A 12,581-nucleotide genomic window follows, 5' to 3' on the forward strand; every position below is an offset into this window, starting at 1 on the left:
TGTGGTCTTGAGGGATAAATAATTTTTTTAATGTACCCTAAAAAATGTAACCCATGTTTCCTTAATGCATATGTTTTTATGTTGGAGACAAATGTCTTTGCAGTTTAAAGTTGATTTCTATAATATCTCATATACATATTGCTTTAAATTGTGCTATAGTGTGGATTTTGGATCATCTAATCTCATACATACAAAAAATTACATCAAAAATTAAGGTTTCAAAGTCAAGCACTCAAAAATTAGGAAATGCCATAATGCCTATTCAACCTTAATTCAGCCTCTAATGCACAACAGGTAGTGCGGCTTACCAGACATAACACTGGACTGAGACTCAAGAGACCTGAGTTCTGGTTTCCTGTGTTTGACACTGACCCTCCTGAGTGACCTTGGACAAGGTACTGTCTCCTCTGTGTGCCTCAGTTCCCTTATTTGTAAAATGGGGATGATACTAACCTTCTTTGTCAAGCATTTGAGATCTACTGATGAAAACTCTTTGTAAGAGCTAGGAGTTATTAGTATTACTATTACATGCATTATGTTTCAGTCTTTAATTACATAACCACACATTTTTCTACAGAACCCTCTGCCTCATTCAGTGCACAGAATGGATGGTGCTCTGCAAATGAGCAGCTATTCAACATTTCATTTTATCCTCATTGTTCAATGTTTCCCCAATCCCTCAAAGTTCAGTAATGTTCCCCCACTATTCAAACCCTACCCTGAATACAGAATTATGCCTCAGTGCCTCTGAGACTAAGCTTATGGGCACCAGAACTCCTGTTTCACATTGTGAGCTCTGTACTGAGAGTCCAATTGAGATAGACTCCTGGTCAGAGACTTTACACTCTTCAGGGACCAATGCACCGCAGCAAGTATTTGCAGTGACACCAGGCAGCCTGTTCAAAATAGTAGGCTTTATTAGTCATCTGGAACATAGCATCAGGAAATCCTTAGGTTAGCATAGATAAATAAAGGTTAAGGCATAGTCCATGCCAGCCAAGCTGCAGTGGAATCTATTTGTGGCTCTCTCCACCATCTCTTTCAGTCCCACAAGAGCGGGACTATGTGTCTATCCAGAGGCCAGTACTTAACACAACCACCTGACATCTTTTGGTCCATTGTGCTCCTGTTCTGCCTGCCAGAGGTTCCAGTTGATAGGTGTTAATTGTTCAGTTCTTGAGGCTCCCATTGTATTTCAGGATTCTCCACGGATATGTGTCCCTTTTAGCCAGTGTGCTAACAACCCATTCACTCCATCCCAGACAGTTACAGGAACACACTCTCCTGCTGTGCCTCCAATAACAGATTTAACTCTTATGCTCCGTTTGGTTAGCAATCCCTAGTCAAGTAAATCACTGCCATGCATGTAATTCACAAAAATAATACAGAAAATTTTCACTTCATCGTACCTCCCATATTCTAAGATACATATTTCCTTAGCATCCACAATCACACATTGAATCAGTGGTTGCCTGTTCTTGTACAATAACACAGCTTTGGCACTATAAGAGATCTCCTGATGAAGCTTCCAAGTGAGATTTTGTTTTAAGAGCAGAGAAACTTGACATTTTTGTTCAGAGACTTTCCTGCAATCATGTAAGCAAATAACAGATATCCAAGAGCTAACAGTAATAGGGGACTTTCATTACCTAGATATCTGTTGGACAAGTATTGCAGCAAAACACAAGTTTCCAGTAAGTTCTTGGACCTTGCTAGAGACAACTGCTTGTTTTAGAAGGTGGAGGAAGTAACCAGGGAGATAGTCATTTTAGCCTTGATTCTCTCTAACAGGGAGGAGATGGTAATGGATCTGAAGGCGGAAGGCAATTTGGGTGGAAGTGAATGTGAAATGATAGATTTCAAGATTCTAAGGACAGGAAGTAGTGAGAACAGCAAGAGAAGGACAATGGACTTGAAAAAAAGCAGACTTTAATACGTTAGGTGCCATGGAAAGAAAATCTAAGGGGATAAGGAGTTCAGGAGAACTGGCAGTTTCTAAGGTATAATATTTAAGGCACCACATCAACCTGTCATGATGTGAAGAAAAGATAGGAAGAATAGTAAGAAGGCAACATGCATCTATCAGGAGTTCTTTAATTACTTGAAAATTTCAAAAGGAATCTGCAAAATGTGCAAACATTGACAAATTGCTAAGGATGAGTACAAAGGAATAGCACAATAGCATCTAGGGACAAAAATCAGAAAGGTTAATGCACAAAATGAGTTACCATAATAAGGGACATAAAAAGCAATAAGAAGAGGTTCTAGACACACATTAGGAGCAGGAGAAAGATGAAAGAAAGTGCAAATCCACTATTTAGCTGGGAAGGAGACTTAGTAATGTATGACATTACATAAAAAAGGGAAGAAGGAGGATCCTGGGAACTACAGGCCGGTCAGCCTCACTTCAGTCCCCGGAAAAATCATGGAGCATGTCCTCAAGGAATCAGTTCTGAAGCACTTAGACGAGAGGAAAGTGATCAGGAACAGTCAGCATGAATTCACCAAGGGAAAGTCATGCCTGACTAATCTAATTGCCTTCTATGATGAGATAACTGGTTCTGTGGATGAAGGGAAAGCAGTGGATGTGTTATTCCTCGACTTTAGCAAAGCTTTTGACACGGTCTCCCACAGTATTCTTGTCAGCAAGTTAAAGAAGTATGGGCTGGATGGATGCACTACAAGGTGGGTAGAAAGTTGGCTAGATTGTCTGGCTCAACGGGTAGTGATCAATGGTTCCATATCTAGTTGGTAGCCGGTATCTAGCGGAGTGCCCCAAGGGTTGGTCCTGGGGCCGGTTTTGTTCAATATCTTCATTAATGATCTGGAGGATGGTATGGATTGCACCCTCAGCAAGTTTGCGGATGACACTAAACTGGGAGGAGTGGTAGATACGCTGGAGGGTAGGGATAGGATACAGAGGGACCTAGACAAATTGGAGGATTGGGCCAAAAGAAATCTGATGAGGTTCAACAAGGATAAGTGCAGAGTCCTGCATTTAGGACGGAAGAATCCAATGCACCGCTACAGACTAGGGACCGAATGGCTCGGCAGCAGTTCTGCAGAGAAGGACCTAGGATGTGACAGTGGACGAGAAGCTGGATATGAGTCAACAGGGTGCCGTTGTTGCCAAGAAGGCCAATGGCATTTTGGGGTGTATAAGAAGGGACATTGCCAGCAGATCGAGGGACGTGATTGTTTCCCTCTATTCGACACTGGTGAGGCCTCATCTGGAGTACTGTGTCCAGTTTTGGGCCCCACACTACAAGAAGGATGTGGAGAAATTGGAGAGAGTCCAGCGAAGAGCAACAAAAATTATTAGGGGTCTGGAACACATGATTTATGAGGAGAGGCTGAGGGAACTGGGATTGTTTAGTGTACAGAAGAGAAGAATGAGGGGGGATTTGATAGCTGCTTTTAATTACCTGAAAAGTGGATCCAAAGAGGATGGATCTAGACTATTCTCAGTGATAGCAGATGACAGGACAAGGAGTAATGGTCTCAAGTTGCAGTGGGGGAGATTTAGGTTGGATATTAGGAAAAACTTTTTCACTAGGCGGGTGGTGAAACACTGGAATGCATTACCTAGGGAGGTGGAGGAATCCCCTTCCTTAGAAGTTTTTAAGGTCAGGTTTGACAAAGCCCTATCTGGGATGATTTAGTTGGGATTGGTCCTGCTCTGGGCAGGGGGTTGGACTAGATGGCCTCCAGAGGTCCCTTCCAACTCTGTTATTCTATGATTCTATGACATTAGGAGGGCTGAGATGTTTAATGCCTATTATGCGTCAGTCTTCATTAAAAAGGTTAGTTGTGACTAGATGTCTAACATGATATTAGCAACAAGGGGGAAGAAAGACAAACCCAAATAGGGAAAGAATAGGTTAAAGAATATTTAGATAAGCTAGACATTTTCAGGAAGGCAGGGCCCGATGAAATTCACTCTAGAGTACTAGTCAAGACAATCTCGGAAACATTAGTGATTATCTTTGAGAACTCGTGGATTACAGATGAGACCACAGAGAACTGGAGAAGAGAAAAGATAGTTTTCAGAGTAACAGCCGTGTTAGTCTGTATTCGCAAAAAGAAAAGGAGTACTTTTAAAAGGGGAATAAAGGGAACCCAGGGAATTATAAACCATTCCACCTAACTTCGATACCTAAAAAGATACTGGAACAAATGGTTAAACAATCCCTTTTAAAGCACCTAGAGGATAATAGGGTTATATGTAATAGCCAGCATGAATTTTTCAAGAACAAATCATGCCAAACAAACCTAATTCCCTTCTTTGACAGGTTTATGGGCTAGTGCCTTGGGAAGCAGTAGATTTAATATATTTTGATTTTAGTAAGAATCTTGACATAGTCCCATATGACATTCTCATAAGCAAACTAGTGAAATGTGGTCTAGATGAACTTACTATACAGTGAGTGTATAGCTGGCTGAAAAACCATACTCAAAAAGTCATTATCAATGGCTCTCTGTCAGTCTGGGAGGACATATACAGTGGGGCCTTGCAGAGCTCTGTCCTGTGTCTGGTACTATTCAACACTTTAATTCATTACTTCAATAAATGAGTGAAAAGTATGCTTATAAAATTTGCAGATGACACCAAGCTGAGAGGGGTTGCAAGCATTTTGGGGGACAGAATTAGATTCAAAATGACCGTGGTCACTTGGAGAAATGGTCTGAAATCAACAAGATAAAATTCAATAATAACAAGCAGAAAGTACTTCATGTAGGAAGGGAAAAGAATTAAATACACAAATACAAAATGGGAAATAACTGAGTAATCATCAGTTCTACTCTAAAGGATCTGGGTGGTTATAGTTGAATTGAATTGAATATGAATTGAACAAATTGAATATGAGCACAAATTGAATATGAGCCAACAATATGATGCAGTGGAGAAAATGGATAGTATTCTGGTTTGTATTAACGGGAGTGTCATATGTAAAACATGGGAGGTAGTTTTCCCCCTCTACTCAACACTGGTGAGTAAAACCTCAGCAGGAGTATTGTGTCTTGTTGTGAGTGCCACACTTTACAAATGATAGGTTTCAGAGTAACAGCCGTGTTAGTCTGTATTCGCAAAAAGAAAAGGAGAACTAGTGGCACCTTAGAGACTAACAAATTTATTTGAGCATACGCTTGTTAGTCTCTAAGGTGCCACAAGTACTCCTTTTCTTTTTTAGGAATGATGTGTGACAACTGGAGAGAGTCCAGAGGACAACTAGAAAAATGATAAAAGGTTTAGAAAACCTGGCCTATGAGAAAAGGTTAAAATACTGGGCATATTTAGTTTTCAGAAAAGAAGACTGCGGGGGGGGGGGGGGGGGATCTGATTATTTAAAAAAAACCAAGCAAACAAACAAAAACCCGTGAAGTATATTAAGGGATATTATAAAGGGGACAGTGATCGATTGTTCTCCATGTCCTCTGAATGTAGGATAAGAAGTAATGGGCTTAATCTGCAGCAAGGCAGATTCAGGTTAGATATTAGGAAAAAAACTTTCTAACTAAAAGGGTAGTTAAGCTCTGGAATAGGTTTCCCAGGGAGACTGTGGAATTGCTATCACTGGAGGTTTTTAAGAACAGGTTAGACAAATACCTGTGAGGGATCATCTAGATCAATGGCTCTCAACCTTTCCAGACTACTGCACCGCTTTCAGGATTCTGATTTGTCTTCTGTAAATTTCACCTCACTTAAACTACTTGCTTACAAAATCAGACATAAAAATACAAAAGTGTCCCAGCACACTATTACTGAAAAATTGCTAACTTTCTCATTTTTACCATATAATTATGAAATAAATCAACTTGAATATAAATATTGTACTTACATTTCAGTGTATAGTCTAAAGAGTAGTATAAACAAGTCATTGTCTGTATGAAATTTTAGTTTGTACTGACTTCGCTAGTGCTTTTCATGTACCCTGTTGTAAAACTAGGCAAATATCTAGATAAGTTTATGTACCCTCTGGAAGACCTCTGTGTAGCCCTGGTTGAAAACCACTGATTTAGATATACTCAGTCCTGCCTCAGTGCAGTGGGAGGTGGGCTGGATTAGATGACCTCTCAAGGTCCCATCTAGCCCTACATTTTTACAATTTGTTGTTAGGTTTGATATGTATTGTATAGATTGCTATCAAGGACTAGAGATCCACAACAGTGAATTCTGGATTAGCAAACATAAAGGCTACCGGATGAGTCTTATTTTGCCAGCTCTTATTTTACCCCACTATTAGAAACAGGTTAAATGATCAGGCGTTTTGACTGATTGTGGTAATTCAAGTGATCCAACAACAAATGAAAAGAGGTGTTATACCTTTTAGATATAATGCCTTGTTAGCTGCTGAAAGACTTTTCCTGTCTGTGGGAAAACCATAGGTTTTCAACATCAGCACTCTTCCACTGAAACTGAAAACTAAGTGTGGTAACATCATCAAGCCTGTAAATGTAATCTTCCTTGGATTTATTAGTGCAAATATAAAATGCTAAGACCTTAGTTGTCAGGACATGAAAAGATTAAGAGCATCATTTCAGTATGGAATAATGTTTGGGACAGAAAGTGCTCAATATTTGACATGTACTATAGTTCTGGCTGCTAGGAGTACATAATGATACCTTTACCCATGGATGGAACATTTTGATTATATACGCTTAGATAGGAGTTTCTGAACTTACATCAACTCCTCATTCTCAGTTGTCCTTAATGATTGCTCATGTTGTCAGTAATAAAGCCTTCATTAGACAGTAGCATGCACTCCACCTCCATTGGGTTAGCAGAATAGTGAACATATTCTTCTGAACATTACTGTCTTAGTAAGTTAACAGTTATGAATGTACACACCTTCTCTCCTGCTTACATTTTAGCATTAGTTGAAGCTTCTGATTTGAGAAGCGGCACTGAACTTGCACCAGTTTCTGTTATTGTTCTTCTTACTTGTGTTTCTGAGAACACCAAACAGCTCTTGAGCTCTTTTTCCCTTCTTATTCCTGGGGAAACTTTGCCATGACTGTTGTTGTTGTTGTTTTTATGGTGCTGTGCAATGAAGTGCAATGGAAGACTCTTGGAGTAGGGAAATTTAGGGAGCAACTGCACTCCTTACTCCATCCATCCCTACATTGCACACCTGTATAAGGGCGAGGCAAAATCTTGCCCTTAATCATTTTCCAGTAAGCTTTTATTATGGGAAAAAACTAAAGTGTGTTCTGATGTTCCATATTGCCAACAATTTCTCCTGCAATATTTTATTGGAGGTAATTTCATTGTATGCAATCTGGTCACAGTACAATAATCATAGAATTATAGAATCTATAGAATCTATAGAATCATAGAACTATTATGATCATAGAATCATAGAAGGGTGGGACTGGAAGGGACCTCAGTAGGTTACCTAATGCAGTCCCCTGCACTCAAGGCAGGACTATGTAATAACTAGATCATATCTGACAGGTGTTTGTCTAACCTGTTCTTAAAAACCTCCAATGACAGAGGTTCCACAACCTCATAGGCAATTTGTTCCAGTGCTTAATTATCCTGACAGTTAGGAAGTTTTTCCTAATGTCCAACCTAAATCTCCATTGCTGCAATTTAAGCCCATTGTTTCTTGTCCTAGCCTCAGAGGTTAATGAGAACTATTTACCTTCCTCCTCCTTGTAACAACATGTTGGGTACTTGAAAACTGTTATCATGTCCTCCCTCAGTCTTCTTTTTTCTGGACTAAACAAACCCAATATTTTCAATCTTTCCTCATAGGTCATGTTTTCTAGACCTTTTATCATTTCTGTTGCACTTCTCTGGACTTTCTCCAATTTGTCCACATCTTTCCTGAAATGTGGCTCCAGAACTGGAGACAATACTCCAGCTGAGGCCTTATCAGCACAGATTACAGTGGCAGAATTACTTCTTGTGTCTTGATTACAACACTCCTGCTAATGCATCCAAGAATGATGTCCGGGTTTTTTGTTTTGTTTTGTTTTTTTGCAACAGCGTTACACTGTTCACTCATATTTAGCTTATGATCCACTATGACTCCCAGATCCCTTTCTGCAGTATTCTTTCCTAGGCAGTCATTTCCCATTTTTTGTGTGTGCAGTTGATTGTTCATTGCTAAGTGGAATACTTTGCACTTGTCCTGATTGAATTTCATCTTGTTTACTTCAGACCATTTCTCCAGTTTGTCCAGATCACTTTGTATTTTAATCCTATTCTCCAAAGCACTTGCAACCCCTCCCAGCTTGGTATCATCCACAGGCTTTCTAAGTGCAATCTCTATGCCATTATCTAAATCATTGGTTCTGTTCAATATCTTCATTAGACCCAGAACAGACCCTGTGGTATCCCACTCAATATGCCCTTCCAACTTGGCTGTGAATAACTGATAGCTACTCTCTTGGAATGGTTTTCCAACCAGTTATGCATCCACCTTATAGTATCTCCATATAGGCTGTGTTTCCCTAGTTTGTTTATGAGACGGTCATGTGAGATAGTATCAAACTAAGTGTTTGAAAACTGATTGCTTGATTATTTGTTCCATTACCTTTCTGGGTACTGAAGTTAAACTGACTGGTCTGTAATTCCCCGGGTTTTCCTTCTTCTCCTTTTTATAGACGGGCACTATATTTGCTCTTTTCCAGTCCTCTGACGTCTTTCCCATCTTCCATGAGTTTTCAAAGGTAATCGTTAATGGCTCAGATATCTCCTCAGTCAGCTCCTTGGTTATTCTAGGATATATTTTATCAGGCATTGGTGACTTGAAGACATTTAATTTGTCTAAGTAATTTTTAACTTGTTCTTTCCCTATTTTAGCCTCTGATCCTACCTCATTTTCACGAGCATTCATTATGTTAGATGTCCATTGCTTATTAAACTTTTTGATGAAAACTGAAACAAAAAGGTCATTTAGCACGTCTGCCATTTTCACATTTTCTGTTATTGTCTTTTCCCCCTCATTGAGTAATGGACCTATCTTGTCCTCGCTCTTCCTCTTGCTTCTAGTGTATTTGCACAATGTTTTCTTGTTATCCTCTATGTCTTTAGCTAGTTCAATCTGATTTTGTGCCTTGGCCTTTCTAATTTTGAACCTACATACTTGTGTTACTTGTTTATATTCATCCTTCATAATTTTACTCAGTTTCCACATTTTATAGGATTCTTTTTTGAGTTTCAGACCATTGAAAGTCTCCCGGTTAAGACAGGACAGTGTCTTGCCATACTTCCTATCTTTTCTTATGCAGTGGGATAGTTAGCTCTTGTGCCCTACATAATGTCTCTTTGAAAAACTGCCAACTCTTGTGAACTGTTTTTCCCCTTCGACTTGTTTCCTGTGTGATCTTACCTACCAACTCCCTGACTTTGCTAAAGTCTGCCTTCCTGAAATCCATTATCTTTATTGTGCTGTTTTCCCTCCTACCATTCCTTAGAATCATGAACTCTGTAATTTCATGATCACTTTCACCCAAGTCGACTTCCACTTTCAAATTGTCAACGAGTTCCTTCTCTATTTGTCAAAATCAAATCTAGAACAGCTTCTACCCTAGTTGCTTTCTTCACCTTCTAAAATAAAAAAGTGTATCCTATGCATTCCACAAACTTGTTGGATAATCTGTGCCCTGTAGTATTATTTTCCCAGCAGATATCTGGGTAGTTGAATACCCCCATCATCACTATGTCCTGTGCTTTGGACGATTTTATTAGTTGTTTAAAAAAAAGCCTCATCCACCTCTTCTTCCCGGTTAGGTGGTCTACATGTTATCCCTACAATGACATCACCCTTGTTTTTTACTCCTTTTACCCTTACCCATTAATCGTAGTTCTAATCGCACTGTTAAACAATAGAATACCAATTGAAATTTATTAAATATTTTGGTTGTTTTTCTACATTTTCATATATATTGTATTCTGTGACGTAATTGAAATCAAAGTGTATATTATTTTTATTAGAAATATTTGCACTGCAAAAATGATAAAAAAATAGTATTTTTCAATTCACCTCATACAAGTACTGTAGTGCAATCTCTTTGCTGTGAAAGTGCAACTTACAAATGTAGATTTTCTTTGTTACATAACTGGCCTCAAAAACAAAACAATATAAAACTTCAGAGCCTACAAGTCCACCCAGTCCTACTTCTTCTTCAGCCAATCACTAATACAAACAAGGTTGTTTACATTTACAGGAGACAATGCTGCCCTCTTCTTATTTATAATGTCACCAGGAAATGAGAACAGGCATTTGCATGTTACTTGTGCAGCTGACATTGCAAAGTATTTATGTGCCAGATATGCTAAACATTCGTATCCCCTTCATGCTTCGGCCACCATTCCAGAGGACATTCTTCCATGCTGATGACGAAAGTTAAAAAAATAATGCATTAATTACATTTGTGACTGAACTCCTTGGGGGAGAATTGTATGTCCACTGCTCTGTTCTACCTAAATTCTGCCATATATTTCATGTTATAGCAGTCTCAGATGATGACCCAGCACATGTTGTTTGTTTTAAGAACACTTTCACTGCAGATCTGACAAAACGCAAAGAAGGTACCAATGTGAGATTTCTAAAAATAGCTACAGCACTAGACCCAAGGTTTAAGAATCTGAAGTGCCAACCAAAATCTGAGAGGTACAACATGTGGAACATGCCATCAGAAGTCTTAAAAGAGCAACACTCAGGTACAGAAACTACAGAACCTGAACCACCAAAAACGAAAATCAACCTTCTGCTGGTGGATAATGAAAATGAACATGCATTGGTCCATACTGCTTTGGATTGTTATCAAGCAGAACCCATCATCAGCATGGGCGCATGTCCTCTGGAATGGTGGTTGAAGCATGAAGGGGCATACAAATGTTTAGCATATCTGTCACATAAATATCTTGTGATGCCGGCTACAACAGTGCCATGAGAACACCAGTTCTCACTTTCAGGTGACATTGTAAACAAGAAGCGGGCAACATTATCTCCTGCAAATTTAAACAAACTTGTTTGTCTGAGCGATTGGACTTAGGACTGAGTGGACTTGCAGGCTCTAAATTTTTACATTGTTTTATTTTTGAATGCAGTTTTTTTGTACATAATTCTACATTTGTAAGGTGAACTTTCATGATAAAGAGATTGCACTACAGTACTTGTATTAGGTGAATCGAAAAATACTATTTCTTTTGTTTTTTTATGGTGCAAATACTTGTAATTAAAAATAAATATAAAGTGAGCAGTGTACACTTTGTATTCTGTGTTGTAATTGAAATCAATATATTTGAAAATGTAGCAAACTTCCAAAAATATTTAAATAAATGGTATTCTATTACTGTTTAACAGTTTGATTAATCATGATTAAATTTTTAAATCATGATTAATTTTTTTAATCGCTTGACAGCCCTAATATACACCCTATATAACAGAATGTTGTTTATTGAAAAGGTCTGCCCTGCTAGCCAGGATGGAAATTGGACTGGACAATTGGGGATGAGGCATACAGCGACTTCTCCAACGCCAGCTGCAACATTTCCTGCCCATAGCTGGTGAAACTGCAAGACAGCAATTCTCTCCTTCCCACTCCCTTCTTGGGTGTGGTTTCTAGCATGGTGAGAAGAGTGGACTTTGTATGTACAGGCTTCCTCCCCACCTTTTGACTCATTTATAGTGCTGGGAGGAGCTGAGGTCTAATGGTTCATTTGATTGTCCCTGGAGTCTCCCATCCAGGTGAGGACTGCAGCCTAAGTTTGCTGCTACCCACCTTTCCAACGTATGGTTTGTGTTTGGCTACTTTGGTTTGATGTCAGGTTTACTGGAATATTGAAGGCTTTTGCCAATCTCCTTTTTTAGGGCTAGAAAGGTATTTCTGCCAAAATGCAAAACTGACCAATGTGATTGGGGTTTTTCCAGCTTCCTGTCTGCAGCCAGGATGCCTGGTTTTCTTACAGTTTATATTAAATGTTTATTTCCAGTAGTCCATCACAGATGCTGGTAATTGCAAAACCAAGCTGGCAGCCTAACTGTTGTGGCAACTTGGCATGTTAAACAGGCGGTGGGAGAGGTCTCTGAGGGTTTGTGCATCTTGAGACACCCTTCTTTGTCTATTCCTCTAATCTCTGTGCATGCTGGGGGGTGAGGGGTTGGCAAGTGAATTTGGCTGAAAAGCCAAATCCCTTATTGTCTCTGGGTGAAACCGCATTTCATCTCCTTTGATGGCTTATGAGGACCATAATTCTGTGGGTCCAGTATTGGAAGCCAGCAATGGAGAGTGACTGATGGGTAGCATACAGCTGATTTAAATCTCATCTAATTTCCATTGGCTTTTTAAAGCTAATAGAGTTGCAGCTTTATTTTGGCTACATCTGTCCATTCATCTGAATATAATTTAAGATGTCCCCCTCACTGCATATGATCCATATGTAATTTTTCATAAACAATTCAAACATCTCTAAATAATATCTGTATACTTGCCCACTTCATAACTTGAAAAGGATTGATTTCTTAACTGAATCTTTCACTTTCCAATCCTAACCTATCACAGTTTAAATCTTTTGGGGATTAGGTTTTTGGGATACCTATGGCAGCATACAATGAAGTGTCATG

Source organism: Lepidochelys kempii, chromosome 3, assembly GCF_965140265.1.
Source record: "Lepidochelys kempii isolate rLepKem1 chromosome 3, rLepKem1.hap2, whole genome shotgun sequence".
Taxonomy (NCBI): domain Eukaryota; kingdom Metazoa; phylum Chordata; order Testudines; family Cheloniidae; genus Lepidochelys; species Lepidochelys kempii.